At 36.1% G+C, this 17950-nt stretch overlaps 1 protein-coding gene and 1 long non-coding RNA gene across 3 annotated transcripts in view; one reads left to right on the top strand and one right to left on the bottom strand.

Annotated features, from left to right (window-relative positions):
• Positions 1-17950, top strand: part of LOC126859358 (lachesin-like) — a 122649-nt gene that overhangs the window by 31297 nt on the left and 73402 nt on the right. The gene's annotated exons all lie outside the window — the stretch shown is intronic.
• The window catches only part of LOC126859370 (uncharacterized), a 122201-nt gene that overhangs the window by 99565 nt on the left and 4686 nt on the right, over positions 1-17950 (bottom strand). For both annotated transcript variants that reach the window (XR_007688800.1, XR_007688801.1), the window contains exon 2: positions 14264-14432. This is a non-coding gene — a long non-coding RNA (uncharacterized LOC126859370). The remainder of the gene's footprint in view (positions 1-14263; positions 14433-17950) is intronic.

Raw genomic sequence — 17950 nt, 5'->3', positions numbered from 1 at the left:
AGCAAGCGCGATAGAAAAAAGTGAAACGCACAAATTGATGATTGAGAAACACGCGCTGTCCCACTCTTTTTGACTTAGTCATTGTTTAGTTTCTGATGATCAGCAATTCATTTGGAGCGATATCTTTAAATAAGAGTATTGACCTGGCATCTCGCAATTTCGATACGATAATTTTCTTCAATTTCTAAAAAGATAAATGAAAAAAAAAAAAAAACGTATTGTTTGTGTAGCGCATATTATTATATATATACGCGCAAATATAGATAAATTGGCATGTTTTCTTATCTCTTATTTTTATTTGATAATAGAACCTAAAACTTTTTAGAGGAATCATATATTGTTCGCGCGATAAAATTTTACTATAAAATATAAGGAAAAAGAAGAGAGATTGTATTACATTTTACGCGATTTAATTATAAAGGTTATTTATGATAACGTTTCCTAATTTATAATAAATTTTGAATATTAAAATATTTTACAGGTAACTTGCTCGATGTTTGCAATCAATCAAATTAATGTAACTGATGTAGCTTGTATAAATTTAATAAATTATTAGTATTATTATTGTAAAAAAAGAGAAGAATTTCTATAATCTATATTATTAAGATCTTATTACTTATGAAGTTATAATTGATATTTTATTTATGTGTTATTACACATGTTAATCATCCTTTATCATCAACATGGGTACGATAATTGATTATGTATAATGAGCAAACATATAAGAGAGAGATAGAGAAAGCCATGAATTAATTAAATAAAATAATTCTCCTAGAGTGCAATTTACACACATTATAATAATCAATACAACTGCAGTGAGATTTATTTATCGCCGAATTACAATTGTCGATGATACAATCAGTAATCAAATAAATAATTAATATTTAATTAATTAATTATTTTATAATAATCTAGAGATAAAAACAAGACTTGATATCGATAACAAATATTCCGATAAAAATAACGAAGCGCAACTGTATGGCAATTTTCTTTCGCAACATTGGAGACAAATTAACAATTCAAAACACTTTAATTTAGGGATTTTTTTTCGTTGTTCGATTTAAATGCACCCCGTTCTTTTTCCCCTCGGTGCACTTTTTATTTTGCATTTTCTCTCTCTCAAGTATCATACGTTGATGTATGTGTCGGACTGCTCGGTAGCAACGCGCTGGGCATACTGATATCGACATTTTGACGGACGACCACGTGCAGAGGAGGATATTTGGTAAAAGGTATAAACAGTTAATGTCTTTGGCGATCGAGATCGTTTCACAGTGAATGCGGCTGATGCTGTCCGCTTTGAAAGCAAGCGCTTTGATGTACTTTGACATACTCCAGTACGGTATATCACCGCGGCTCGAGTGGCGAGTATCCCGTTTCCTTTAAAAGTCAAGCGACGTTGATGAAGTATGCTGTGTGTACATAGCTGCAGGTACGACAGCAGGATTTAACCAATATTTTACGCGATACATCAGATACATTGAAATATACTAGTAGCATTTTGTGCAAAAACGAAATAACATAATGTGAAAAGTAATTTGTAAATCGTAAAAAGTCGAAATAGAGATTAAAATAAGAAAATAAATATGTGTTTTGCTAAGTATAATTCTTTTTTTTTTGTTCCATGTACTCAAGAGTAATACTCTGTAAAAGTACAATGGAGATGAAATAAAACAAAAATTATTTTATATAAAATAAATGATGAACATTTTTCTCTCTCTCTCTCTCTCTCTCTTTCTGCTTCGCAAAATTAATAAAATTTGAAATAACTTTTTTGTCGCATCGTTGTTATCCGTGCAAAGTTTCCCTACACTTCGTGTTTCATTAAGGGACACGATATAAACTAAGGATTGCGTGGTCGCTCGTTACGCCGTAAGGATTCAATTAGGAGTCTCAAGGGAGAAGCACGAAAGGCGTTGATCGATGAATTAAATCGCGAGCGGCATCGCGGCCGGCTTAATTCATTGACTTTGGAAACTAGTTGGTGAACTCCTGGAGGTAAATTCGTAGAGTCGCCGAGAATGGTCGATTCGCGGCGATAGATGTGCTTCTTCGCCTCTTCCGCGTCGATTTACGGACTAATACACGTTCACGAACAAAGCCGCGGCTTATGAGAATAAAACTTTCTTATTGCCGCGAAATAAGAGGAGAAATAGAGAGAAATATATATAGTACCAGGGATTTCCTTCTTCTTTTTCTGATGCAAGTTGATTTAAAAACTTACTTCGATTTTATCGACTTCACACCGTAATAATTTAAATTGGTATTCGTTACACGATCCAATATATATATGTAATAAAATGTGTGTATATGTGTGTACATTTTCTATGATTGATGTTCTTCAGTTTATCAAAATGTCAAAATGTTCATTCTATGACTGAGAAAAGTACGATGTAACATTTGACAAATTAGAAATTAATATCGGTATTAGGTAATGATGTAATAATGCAGCAACAGTTAGATTGATGTAAAATTGCATGATTATATTATAGAAATGAAAATATAAAATGTGTCATTATATGAAAAAATGATTTTCAAAAAAGACGTAAGTAGTATTATTAGTTTTCTACAAAACTGATAATTGTTTTACAATTTATCGAGCAATACTGCTTGATTGCTCCGACAGGTAATTCAATAAATGCGCGATTGATTATGCAAATATGTTAGCTTATCCTTCATTACTCGTAATTTCAGGCACTATGAAATGCGTGCGACGTTGTGTAAGTAATGTAGCATAATGTGCTTGTCGTTTTAGCTTAAAATATGCATATAACGTTGCTGTGTTCTTAGTTTTTAAAAAATAATTTACTTAATGCTATTTTAAAGACAAACAGCTTTCATTATCTCAAATATTATAATGCTGTGATTTGTTATATGTATTGATATGCAAGTTATTTGATAAAATAAAAAAATAAACTAAAATTGGAAAATAAATCGTATTTTTTTTTTAAATATGAAAAATTTTACGTATCATAATGTTTATCATAAAGTCAATCTTTTATAGACATTTTACAGACATTTAAATTAACAATTTTTTCTGCAACTGTGCGTTTCCAAGATTAACTGAAAGGGACACTTGCTACAAGAAAATTGATTCCACTACGCAATCAATGCGGTTCACACTCTCTAGAAATTTTGCAATAACCATGAGCCTTTATAGAACATCCTAGTATTATCAGAAATTGAGCCAATTTTCCTACATTGTCCAAAGTCTAAAGAAAATCTTTAAGAATCTCAGCTGTAAGGTTCTATCTCCGTGTTCCAAAAAAAACAGACGGCGTGTATAAAACCGTTAAGCCGCATATTCCTATATAATTGCTATTAGTTCTAAAAGTTTTTCCAAGCAACGTAGCGCGCTCGATTGAACATTCCGGCACATGACATTGAGCGAAATCCTCTCGGAGAAGAAGAGATCTGTGTTATATGAATTTCACGACGTTGTAACATATCTCTCCCGACCCATGCAAGCTTGAGTCTCCCTTTTCCCCGCAGTTTGTATATCGCCCGGTAGTTTGAACCCAGTTTCCCCTGAAAATCTGGAAGGGTTGTACCGAATGCAAATAAAACGGATGGCACAGGAAGGCAAGACAGAACGAATTCGCGAGAGCGCGACGGGGGGGGAGGGGAGGAAAGCGCTTGAATCTCGATCCAAGTTTCGTAAACGATGCCACTTAGGCGATAAATTGAGCGCGAAAACTTTTATCCTCGGCCGCCCAGCGGCGACGGCGGCCTTCTCGTTTTGTTAACTCCGGGTGACGTGTTGCGAAAAACGTCACTGGAACACGCGCCGAGAAATCGAGTTTTAATGATACTCAAACATCTCTGATCCTCCCCGAGACGGAGATATTGTGTCGGATTCGCGTTTTTTAATTTCACTGCGCGTCAAGTTATCTCTACATACAGTCGTGCTCTTTGACTTTTATGTTCTCCTCTGCTTCGCCGATCGTTGGTTCGGTGCCCCTGTAATGAGGTGCTTGCTGGTAACGATGCTATCACGAGAAAAGTGTCTCTTACGGTCGCGGCTAAACGATTAGAACCGAGTAGCAGGCACGTTTCTGCAGCCGCGTCATCGCGTATCGCAAAGACGTTCGCGTCACCAGAGAGAAAACATCACCCCCACTGCGCATTCCCTGCATAATTGCTGAAATATCTTTTACGGCGTGCAAGCACGTCGCGATACACCTCCCCCGAAATTAACCATCAAGCAAATGCATCGGCTTAGAAACGATATGAAAGGCATTCATCATCGAGACGTCTTATGCAAAACGGCCTAAACTCTCACGCGCATCTGCGCGTAAATCTCGAAGCCATTAATTAGGCATCTATGTTGCATCAACCCTTGTAATTAGATGCAGTTAATAGTTGGCTGCCGAGCTCGGGGAGCATCTTGGGCTGGAAGTGAAACTCTGGTAATCCCTGGGAAACGCTTGACAATACACGTACGTGCACGCGATGTTACACAGTATACGCATACATGCCTATTGATTTCGCGTCTGTGTGTGTGTACATATACAGGACGGTTCATTTTCTGCACATCTAATTTTCATGGATAAATATTCAAATAAAAATTTTCGATGTATATTTAAATATAACTTGATAAAACCATATTAGATTATTTATTTTATTCATCAATGTATGTATATATCTAAATTTATAAATATAATAAAAATCTATGAAAAAAAAAAGAGATAAAGTTAACAGATAATTATATTGTAAAAAAAAAACTTAATTAAACTTCAATAAACTTTTTTTAATTTTTAAAACTTGGAAGAAGAAATATATGGAATACAATAATTATTTATATGGGTTGTAAAAATGTTTTAAAAGATTTTATCTAAATAATGTTATAAAAACAACAATCTGTCTCTCTCTCTCTCTCTCTCTCTCTCTACAAATACTCTGTGTAGTCTTATATATCGTTACAAATACAAGGGCTCAACAAATGCAATACACACGTAAAATTCACATTGACGCAGATACGAAGCGGATTGTTGAGGCTCAGGCGGAGTTACCTGTCTACGTAGCTCTGATTTGCTTTGCAGACTACAGGCGTCCGTATAATTAAGCCGCTATTTACAGAGCCCACCCGTTTAGCTGTCCGACAATACTTTTGCCGAAACTGTGTAACTCTGAATCTAACGATGGGATTCCGAAATAGCGGAAATTTTAGTTTGCACTGCGCGGTACGAAGGTCATGTTTAAACAAGCTTATAGAGGATACTACGGTAATCTGGCAAAGTGCTGACGCACTTCCTCAAAATAACCTAACAGAATTAGCCAACAATATTTTATGTGTCCATATTGCGTACGCATACATGCGAGAAAAATATTGATTTCTTTCTAAATATGATAGATTTTTCCTAAAATTAGAAACAATAAGTACATTAAAGTATAAATAAAAGTATAAGTAGATTTTAAATTTGTGTAATAGCGTATATAAAAATGTATAGTTCTGTGTCTTATATTACGTCAATATTAACATGACTCGAAATCACGAATGTTCGTGATAGCATAGGGAATTAGTTTCTAAAATATAATTAACAAATTTAATATAATTGTGCTTGTATACATCCATCGGACAAAAAGCGAGTGCGGAATTATCGGTGCATAGTGCAAAATGCATACACAATACAATAACTTATCTGCCCTGAGTTATATCGAGTTACTTGAATGTAATATATATCCGGGTTTGCTGGATAATAATCAAGTAAACCTCTAGGGGATACATACTGCTTAACGATCCCGAAGAACTAACAAACTAATGTTATATATCTGCACACGTATGTTTGAGAAATACAACATAACAACGACGACGGTTGTTCAGTGGTAGGATTATGAAAGAGTACCACGTATTCAAAACTTTCGTCGTAGCGTTCCGCGTTTCATCGCGGAATCGTTTAATCATCGTAGAGATGCCAACTCTTAGTGAATGAATTTTGCGTTGAAACGTTGAGCTTTTCACTAACAGCGACGACTCCGATATGCTCGCACAATGATACGTCTCATCATTATAAATAAAATTTAAATGTAAAAATCTACCGTTTGTTTAAAACTTAAATTCTCTGCAATTCTCATTCAATTATCGATTATTATTACGATTATTTATCATTAATTGATCTGATCAATATCGTTCTCTTTATTTACTAAATCCATCTATTAATTATTATAAATATAAAATTATTATTTTTTTCTATTTTTTCAACATTTTTATAAATCTTCATTTTCAAATAAATTGCACCATCTGCAATATGTCTGCATCGATCCATACTCTTACGTTATTTTTATGGCCAATATCACCATAAAATAAAATAATGCGGAAACTTCACATCATTTTAAAATTGAATCCGCATTCCCTTCTCTCACCATGGATGTGACAACATTATTTCTTAAAAAGTAACTGCTGCTTTCTATAAAGTATTTTATTATCGACCATTTTGTGTTTGAAAAAAGCACGCGCGTAAAAAGCGCAATACTTTTATTACTTCGTAAAGTTCGCAAACTGCACGGCAATTCATTTGAATCTAATTGTTTTCTACATCGAGCATTTACATTTTGAAGTATATGCATGCGCGTGTGTGTATAGTGTATATCATTGAATAAATAATTTATAAAACTTTTAACGATATTGAAAAATCTCGATACAAATTCGGAGAGAGAAAAAAAAAAAAAAAGAAAATGATTTGGGAAAATAAAATTCCGTATCTCTTTTACAGTCAATGACGAATTCTAATCCGTAATTCGTTGTCGGTCATTAATTTTTCGTATCGAGAGCCCCCTCCCCTCATCCCTCCGCTCTCCCCCTAGTCGATCGTAAACCTGTTTTACGCGACGGTACTATCGTCCTCGAATTACTTCGTCCCGCTTTTGACACGATTTAACTCGGACTCGTTCGCCAACGGCAGCACCGTGAAGAAATAACAACGAAAGATCCACTCAACGCCTGCCGTGCCGCGTAATCTGGAGGTGGCTCTGATGTGTATTCACGTCGCCCGCTTCCGAGGTAAACCGTTACACTCGGTAAAACTCTTCTTTTTACTACTGACATAGCGTCGCGAACGTCAAGCCCGGGCTTACGATTATTACGTCCCAGCCTCGAGAAGCCGCACACTTCTTTTCCACGGAAAACGCTGGAAAACCACAGGGCGACGCCGCCGCACGCGTCCGGATCTCCATTATAAATGCCACAGAATTTATTCCCGCCGTCGTCGTCGGAGCGACGAGAATCTCGCATTAGGGGGGGTGAGGAGGGAGAAGGAAGGGAGGAGGTAAAGGTCACCTCCGCATTGTTTCGACGGAAAGTCGTTTCGTTGCGGGGAAAAATGGCAGCGCGAGAAACGCCGCGCTCGTTATTACATAATTCAGCAGATAAGGCGACGCGGAGTTTGAGATGATTCGAAAGACTCGTTTGCCCCACCTCTTATTGTTTGAGATAGGGTTACGTGGGAGAGGGGGAGGATGCGACGCCAAGTGTACTACTCAGGGTGCAGGGTTATATTCGCGCTGCGCTTTACGCTAATGCGCATCGTTTAACCCCTTCCCTGAAGAAAGAGCGTACCGAGGTACATTCGCAATAGTACCTGCATGTGGATTCTAGATTTCTCTTCTCGCGCGAAATGAATGGCTTACGTGATTATCTATACTGATTATTGCGATTATCGCGCTAAAAAAGAATATTTATGCAAATATCAATCAAGTTGAATCGGATAAAAAAATTGTCATTGTTAAATCCAATCTTTTCATGGCTCATCGAATAAATTCAATATATAGAAGGTGATTAATATGTGCATTTCGATCTCTTGCAAGAAAAATAGAAAGATTCGAGGATATAAATCCTCCGAACATTTTTTAGAAAATTGGCAATTACGTTATCGCCATTAATCCTCTGTCTCTGCTTTCTTATTAAAATATTGCACTAACGTCTATGCAACTAATTACTTTTGCAACATCCGCGGTAGTCACGAACATCGTGTGTTATATAATGCGATGATTAATGAGATAATATTTATTTCTCGAAACACGAAGAAATATTACATTGTGTAGCATTCGCGTATACTTTAAGAATATATATATATATATATAAGAATTTTCGTAAAAACTATCATCAATTCTTTCTTCTATTTAAATACTGCTCTTGTAAATCGATTTAATTTGAGCTTCCGTTTCCTTTATACTGCTAAGTATAATTACAAAATTATAAATTACAATAGAAACTTATTAATATTGTTAAACTGGCAAGGAATGACTGCATTATAATGTGCATAACTCACAAACATGCAGTATTTGCATTATTCTAAATAACGCGAGAATCATGCGACGTATTTATGGAATGGAAAAAATTGCGTTCTGTGAAAATTATATTAGCGCTAAAGTAATCAAGATGCTCTTTTCCTACGTAAATCATCTTATACGGATATAATTCATCATTTAAATATTTTTAAGTGAATATATCTTTTTTTATATCAGCAGCAAAAGGATATTTCTACGTTTCTCCACCGCGAAATGCGATCGCGAAAAATTTTGCGTAACGATACATTGATATATTTCATTAAAAAAATTATACGTACTTGTCGCTCGCTTTTCCAACCATGGCAACGTTATTTTTAAAGTCAAAACAAATTCACATACCGTATGATATGCATTACTCATTTTCGTGCCTTGGCGCATCATTCATCGTGGCCGGGAAAGGAGAGCTTTACAAAGAAGTTACGACCATAATAATTCCGCGCGCAGCGTACGGGCGAAATTAACATTGTTTCGCGCGAGCCTTTATCGAGGCTGATGAAATAGTTATGAAAGAAATGCGCGGCGGTACATGACGGGATATCATGCGCCCGAACGCATGAAACTTTAATCCGTGCCGCTTGCGCAAGAAATAAAACGAGCGACGCGACGAACGAGCGTGCGTCCTCCTAAGCGACGCGAGTGGTTTCAGATCGCGGGTGGATAATGTCGCGGTAATCTGTATTAATTTATAACTTCGCGTAACTGTGTCGGTGCTCTCTCTCGGTTTTGCCGCGAGGACTTTATCGGCGCGTTCATTCGTTTTCGCGCTGCGTGAGTTAGCGGCGGGGAAGGAAGGGGGAAGGGAGGGAGGTGGACGGAGAGGATGGAGGTCACGATGGATTCGTGGCGGATGCGAGGAAACGGCGGCGAGGATGAAGGCCGTCTCTCTCGGCCCGTTCTCACAATGGGGAACGCATTTATTCCGCGGTCGCGTTTTTATTATCCCTCGAACGCGAGGGAGGAGGAGGAGGAGGAGGAAAAGAGGAGAGATTCGGATACGACGGAAAACGAGCGGGCGAAACTTTGATAATATCCAGCGGCAAGTTCGTCGACCGTGGCGAAGGCGGCCCCCGATTCCGCCTCGAGTCTTAATTGAGTACGTCGGTAAGTGAATATGAAATACGTAACATCTTGCCTCGGTGAGCGCGTGATCCAGCGCGAATTACTTTATAGCGGTCACCGTTCAAAGATATATCATCTCCCTCTACCCACGGTATTATTACCGCGAGTGAAAACTCGAATTAATATTTGCATGATATTTCTACGCTTATTTTCTTGCTATTAAATATAAATTGTACAAATTACCTAATTGATTCTCAACTTATTTGGCAGATTATAGTGAACTCGAAATTACAACGCAAACCGGATACGTCCGTTATGAGTATGGAAAATGAAACGCGCGAATAACCTGATTAATTCGTATCGCTGTTATTAGCATAAATTAGCAGTCGTGTTAAAATTGAGATCGTCATTCCGTATCAGCCCGATGGATCGTAGCCATCAGCAGTCCATTACGTAATCCGTTTGTATATCTTGTCGAGGTGTTTATCAAAGCGACGAATGTAATTAAATGTATTAAACTGGCTGAGCGTTGCCGGCGTTGCTGTTGCTTAATCAACTGTGGCAAAATTGAATGAAATTGTGAGCGACCGGCTCTTACTGATAGAAAATAAAACGCGTGACGCCAAAAATATTCGAAGAAGCGATGTCCATCGATTGTGTAAAAAGGGTCGATTGGAAAATGAGTACAGTATACCGTTCAACATTTTAAACAACATTTTATGTTTTCTCTCTTTGCCCATGGGGAGATTTATTTTAAATAATTCAGATCACAAACGGTTATCGATGAAACACAGTTTCGCCAATACACTTCTTTACAATTGTGTATTTAGCAATGTTGATTAACTCAATCGCTAGCCGTGTTGCGTATTGAATGGCAGTAAAATTGATTAATAATCGCGCATGATAAGCTTTTTCGTCGGGTGATAAAAGTCTGTTATCAATAATTTCGTACGCGTCTCGCGGGCATCCGATTAACGCGCACGGATTTACCAAAAATATGGAGGGATGTTGTGCTAATACCGATAAAAGTATCGATAAATTAATGTTCTGAATTCTACTGTTTAAATGCGTATTGATTTTCATCGATATACGTGGCTTATCACCGACTAATGCGGCGCGCGCGTAGAAATTATTTTACTTTGCAAATATTAATCCAACAAACAGAACTAATTAATTATATCGTTAATGCTTTCTGAATCGATGCAAATATATTATATTATGTATCTCAAGTTAACAAAATATTGATATTTTCAATAATCTATTTTTTAATTTTTAATCTGCATATATATATATATAAATTTATATAGAAATTTATACACAATACTTTATAAATTATTGTATAGATATTAATCGTTTGATTTAATACGCGATACACTTTTAATCCGATGATTCATAAAATATAATCTGATCTCAAAGCATTTAACTGTAAAATTAAAATATGAAAAGATTCTAGAACAGCATATGTATCCTCTACAGTTACTACCTGCGTGATATAAAGCAGACAAAACGAGAAAATGTGAACAGAACGTGATACGCCTAGACATGTGTCGGTTCATTGGCGATGTCAGATCGCTGATCTTTTGAAAAAGGATATAAAGAAGAATGATGCGAGAGGGAAGTTATGAAGGATGATCGCCTGCCGCTTATCGTGTAACGAGCTACCTTAAATCTAGCATTTTTTTTTTATTTGCTCGCGCTGAAAAGAAGTGCAAGGTGTTTTGCGGAATCGAATTCTCTAGAAAATTATTTTCGAGATACTATCTCTCGATCGTATGAAATACGGATGCATCGGCGACGCGCACTTTGCACGCGGATATATCCTTCTCTTTCATAGAGTTATCGGCTAACGTATATATAAACCGTTTTAATCGCCTCTCCTTTCATGCTAGTTTTGTTGGGCTTAAGCTGGGGGCTTATGCTCTTCGTCCGGCATTGTTTTCCCATTTCCTAGTCCCCCAAAGCGAAGGAACTCACGCAAAATTAACATCTCACCGGCGCCATCGTTTGTGGCTCTTTCGACGGAGACTCGAACAGTCCAGATTATCCTTTATCGTATCAAATGCAATGCAATTTAAGTATTTACTTGCCTTTCTCCGCAAACAATTCATCAAAATAGAATACGGTTAAAAAAATCTTTGTTAACAATCTGCTATTGATATTATGTAAGATCTAACTTTTAATATCATTGATAATATTGTAAGTGCATAAATTTAATTAATGCAGAGCGCGATACTTAGATAATGAGCCATGATGTTTGATGAAAAATAAGAAAAAAATTATCAAATAATATTTCATCAAACAATAACTGATAATTAAATGAACAATAAATCCGACGTAAATTATATGTCATATCAATCAGATATATTATTGACAGTGAATGAACATGATTTAATGAGACGTGCATTGAATATATTAATCACTTCATTTTCAACTATATTCTATCAAATCTGTATCTATTCCATATTTCTATCAATATTAATTATAGATATATATTAATAAATAACAAAGGGAAATATTGATAATATTCAATCCTAACTATTCGATATATTTTTGAAAGACATATTATTACGTAAGATAATAAATTACGGAATTTACGGAGACATGGATGTAACAAAAAATATTTCGCGTTATAACGTTACAGTGAAATGGTGAAGTAAAGCTCAGATTACAAAATAATGGCGGTGAAGTTCTGGATGGACGATGATCACGGTGAAACTAAAATGAAGATGGATATACGGGAAATAGCACGGTAACGTCCTAGAATGGAATAGTTCATCCAGCCCAGATGGATCATTAATTCATCATATAAAGCCGGATTAATTAATAAAAATTACTTGAAAGTAATTTCAGCTCAACAAAACGAACAGGCAGAAAAGCGGTGCGTAAACGCCTTTAGCCACGGATTTAAATAAATCCGCAACACTTTATTTGAAATATGAAAGATGAATACAACGTGTATATATATGTGTACCCGTGTTTCTAGCAAATAGTCTACATTCCTAACTCTTTTACAAGTCAGACAAAGATAGGCGATGAAAAATAAATTTTTATATTACATTATTTTCGTATGCAATAATTTTAAATATATATATGACAACGCGTGACGTGTCATCTAGAATCTATTTTAAATTGTTCACATAAATAATATCCAAATTACATGTAGATTCTAATTAGCACCGCTATCATGATGGAGACCTAACCGAAATAGACACCTACCTGACACTTTCCAACATGCAAATTGCGTGCTCTCAAAGCGATCTTTGCGGTGATGATTAATTTTCGTTCGTAAATTGTTTCGAACACTTGCCGGGGTGATTAAGTTATGGCTGCATTACTTGGAAGTGGATCGTGACGAAGAGTAATGACGTATTCGTCGCGTGCGCGCGCGGAGGAAAATGCGGTCACATTCTAAATTCATATTGTTTCGTAGAAAAGTACAAGTTATGATAAAGGGTGACATGTATTAACGGCGAATCGAATAACGTTCCAAAGTTCTCGGAGTAAATAGCTTATAGACGTCCCCCCCCCCTTCCGCCCCCCTATGCATATCTATTTATATTCATATCTGTTCGTATCTACAGACCTATATATTTGCGCAGGCGGCGGTTAAGCCGCTCAGATAGAGCTAAGCCAATTGCATAATCCACGGTAAGGTAGAACTTCCCAAGTTCGCAGTTATTATCATTTCTAACAGCCATATCGACCGTTTTCGCAAGGGAGATTAGCCATTACCGCACGATCGGATCGCGAAAGCAGCGCGTAGTAACACGGCTTGCTTACTTATCATTGATTGAACAATCCGTATGATCAAAGGCGCGGTTATTACAATAGGAAATGAAACGGGTGGCACCGACTTTCATCGTAACTGCACCGTTACTACAACGCTTTGTGAGAATCGCGTTCATCCACGTGCATCCAGCAAAAGAGACTAATTAATATTTTTCCGATACGTAAGACTGCGGAAAATAATAGGAGTACTAACTGATGCGTGCATATTTTTTTTTTTATTTCGATAGGGAATTGGCTTCTTTCTTTGCATCCTGTGCCATTATGGAACAGTGATTTTGTCGGATTGAAAACTTTCTTTTGCGATATTTCTCTCCAATTTCATTCGAAAAGAATAATTCATATAATTTTCACAATATAATATAAAAAGGAATAAAAAAAAGACAATGAATAAAAAATTTTATAATATATATGTGTGCTTTGTCGTACAAATTTCGCAAAATTTTTATGTGTTCATAAACTAATTATTTCGAGAACTCTTTGAGAACGATGTTTCGTTATTTTAAATAAACCGCGTTATACGGTACCACGATCGAATAGATCTAATTAACTTTTATCCGCAACATTAAATCGCGTATGTGTCAGCTGTAAACTTGTGTTTATCCTCCAAGGGCTAATACGCAACAGTACACATTACATATTTGCCGACGCGTCAGATAACGTAGACTTATATACGCATGAGCAATGTATTACGATATTATCGCTCTTGCATCGTAGAGAATGCATCCCTATATTCTATAATAGCTGTATTTTACGGAGTTTGTATGCATAGCGTATAGAAGAAGCGATGCTGCGTTTTACGTGAACAGAATAACGCTTGAATTACGTTGTACTTTCCTTTCCGAAAGAAATCCGCATGCATACTCTTCCCTCGCCTGCACGAATCGTATACGTGGTGTACGCGTCGGCTTCCCAAGAAAACAATGATCTTTACATTACTCTTCGAAAAATCCTACGTCACATCGATATACGTCTCTTACCTCAATGCCTCGACAGTACGCGGCTGCTGTCAATGTCATTTGTGTCTGGTTTGTGCGCGAAAATTGGCGCGCCATGATGGTGCCGGCTCAGAAGGCCGTAATCCGTGGACTAACGCATGCAGCGTGCATAGATACGACGGCACCAAACTTACCTAACAACTGTTGTGACTGCAACCGCACGTGTATAAACAGCGACGTGACTACCTTCCGTGCGCAACCGTGGAGATACTTCCGACCTGTCGTTTTCCTCCTCGCGACGCCAATTACGCCCACGCCGAATCCGCCGCTTTCTGTTTCGTCGTATCTCCCGCCGCCATCATCCTATAAACAGAATATGTATCACTCGAGACATGGCCAATTATGAAGAGCGCGCAGATGCGCGAAATGTGCTTCCTGTATAATTGAGCGACGTATCCCTCTTGATGCAGTTTCTTTGAATCATACCTTTTTCTATCTCATAAACACGACATAAAGGCTGCAGCTCATTTACACAATTAGAAAACTTATGTTTTCTTGTAAAAATATATATATATATATATTTAAATTTTTGTGTTGAATATTTAACACATTCATATGTCAATTTAACATATTGCTGTTGTGTTAATTATACTCACATATTAAATTATTAAAACAATTGAAAAAAAAAGTGTGAAAATAACACAATGTGCACATATTTTTAATTTTACACAACAGATATTCCGTATTATTAGTGACAGAATTTATCTGTTAAAGATAATTAAAAATATGTTGATTTCACATGAAATTTATTTCAAATTATATAAAGTTTGTATATTTATTTTGTGTTAAAATATGTATTAATATAATATTAGTGTTATTGTTTAATATTAATATATCCATATTATGTTGAATTAACAAAAATTTGTGTGGATCATTTGCGATATATAATACATTTAATAGAAATTTTCCCGTGTATTATTTCGAAATATTAAGTTATCAAAATCAAAATAATAATTCGGATAATCGATATATTTTGTATCGTTACGTATAATAATGTACACACATACTTATGTAAAATATTTTCAAAGTATATAAAAATATACAACAATATACGAGACACGTATCTTCATATTAAACGTTAACAATTAACGTTAAAAATTAACGTTGGTCAAGTGAATTCTCGCTTCCCGTCTCGTACGCATGTTTACGTACAGGCGGATGAAATTTGTGTCAGTATACATTTATACGGAATCACAAACAGTTGACTATGAAATAAAGTAGCGTATACTATTGTGCAATGTTGCAGATTAACTGTAAAATCTTTGTATAGTAGACCCCTGTGTATAATGCGGATGCATTTATATATTTACTTGACTGGCGAGGAGAAATATGACGCCGCAGGGAGAAGGCAATGTGATTATTTGAATTTTCCCAAAAATTTATACACCCCCGTTACACCGTATAATGATACCCGACGTCTTATAATCGAGACGTTAATTATTCTCCGTCTTCTGTTTCGTCGCCAATAAATGGCATTCCCATATGAAGTAGATCGAATCTCGTATCATTGGCATTGGAAGGCTGCCCGATGATTTTATCGGCCAACCAATACATATATATATATATATATTATTATTACCTTCGGGCAATCGGTTCGCATCGTGCCCCCTTTATATCCGCGGACGATTGCCGATATAACTCTGTCGAGTACCTGCATGACTGCACGACCGTACGCGAGAGCACGCGTGTTTACACATATCATATCCCTTTCCGTTCGGACATGCTGCGCCTGTGTACGGTAAAACCACGATCCCGCAATAGGACCGGCGGGCCAAAGCGATATAATGGGAATACTTCTCCCGGGTGCATTCTGCCTTTTGTACATTAAACAAGTGCGCGCTCGTGTACAGGGAGAGACACGGAGGGGGATGAAGGGGGAGGGGTGAACGGAGGGTGCGGAATACTGCACGGGCGAGCACAGGCCGTGTTCGGGATTTGATTTACACACACAGCGCGGGCCGTGTCGCTTTTACGTGGCACCGAGGTCGTTCCGGCAAAACTGCGCTTACTGATCCGGCAGAGTTGGAGCGTATGCGCGTAGTAAACTTCGTCGACGCCGTCGTACACGGGGAGTAATGTTGCTCGCAACACTATAATCTGCGTCTCCGACTTTTGTACAATATTTGGCCCCAATGACAACTATGATGCGCTTGAACTCGTGATGGTTATAGATAGTTTTGCGGCAAGAACTTGACGAGTCTCTAAAAGTGACAGATCTGTCTACTTTAATATCGCGGCAAGTATAAAGATTTCTAATCGCGATTTCTGGAAGACATCTTTCGTCTTTGTAACTTTACATACGTTTACACTCCTACATAACATTGTATATAATTTATATACAGATTACTATATGTTTTTCATTATGTTTGCAAAATTATTAAAGGATGATCTGTACGTTATTTCGAGATATTATTTGAGAATGAAATATATCCAATATTGGATATACAAAAATTTTAAAATAATATTTTTGCATTATGTATTGTCATAAATCATACAAAATGTACATATTTGAATTAATCGACAACATATAATGTAATAAATGTATTGCCTTTGTGCAAGAGAAAGAAGCAACTTGCTGTTATATATTTACTTTGCCTTGCGCTGTATTTTTTTTCAGAGTTGGCAAGCATACGTTACCACGCTTCTGCTCAAGCATTGTGTAAGGAATATGATTTATACAGGGCGCCTGTGTCGCTTTTACATGGTTCTGAGGGTCGTCTCGACAATTTTGTCCTTTCTGATTCAGAACGCAGAGCATGCAAATATAAGTTAGAAATAACATAAATAATTACGCAGAAAATTTAAAAAGAGATTCTCTAGGTTTCTATTAAATATAAACTTCTATATACGCGATACGACTCTATTATATTTTATTAATACTTATTTGATAAAATTACAAGTGTGTTTATTTATTTATTTATTTTTTTTAGATTATACTTTTTGTTGTCTATTAATATTGTTATTTGTTTATATTCATAAATATAGTTGTTTCTGTTCCATTAATATTATAATTACAAATAAAAGCATATTGTAGGTATTAAAAGCATTATTGTCAAACAAATAATGATGCCTTTAATAATGCCAAAATTAGAGCGGAAAAGTGCTGAAATTGAAAGCGTTATGCACATCATTTTATAATAGAATGATTTTAAATACATTTATATATTAATGATAGTGCATAGAATTGATCATATTAGATATATCTTTGTATTTCAGCATAAATTGTTATTATCAATATTAATGCAATATTATGTCGACTATAAATGAGGAGACAAAATGAAATGCATCATGCTTGCTGTGGGATTTGATATTGCTTTCTAACTAAATTGTGTAATCCAATTCTATTTCTGATAATAATTATGCTGTGATATGGTACATGAAAACTTAACAATGTTTACATATCATGATTCTCATTCAATTACATGATACATAACTGCGAATAATTAATTAATTAATATCAATTAATGAGCAAAACATCCGATTTGCCGCTATTACGAAATTAATATATCTGGTTACATTATTAAATGCTTATGTCAATCAATTCTGCATTAATAAATAACAAATATCTATATATAATGTTTATATATTAGTTAACTGTTGTCATTTCTTCGTACAAATAGAAAGATATAAGATTCAATAAATACAAACGCTAGTGTATGAGATTCCAATCTGAACTCTTCGCGCTGTAATTAAATCCATAAAAGCGAAAGTGTGGCAAATTGAGTGATGATAGGAGGTGCGATATAAAGATAGACTCTTGTCGCGTTCAAAGGCAAAAGCTGTCATCGTTAGATACGGAGGACTGCAGAAAGCGCTGTATG

Source organism: Cataglyphis hispanica, chromosome 3 (assembly GCF_021464435.1).
Source record: "Cataglyphis hispanica isolate Lineage 1 chromosome 3, ULB_Chis1_1.0, whole genome shotgun sequence".
NCBI lineage: Eukaryota > Metazoa > Arthropoda > Insecta > Hymenoptera > Formicidae > Cataglyphis > Cataglyphis hispanica.
The sequence above is the reverse complement of the archived record's forward strand: the minus strand, read 5'-3'. Positions and strand labels throughout refer to the sequence as shown.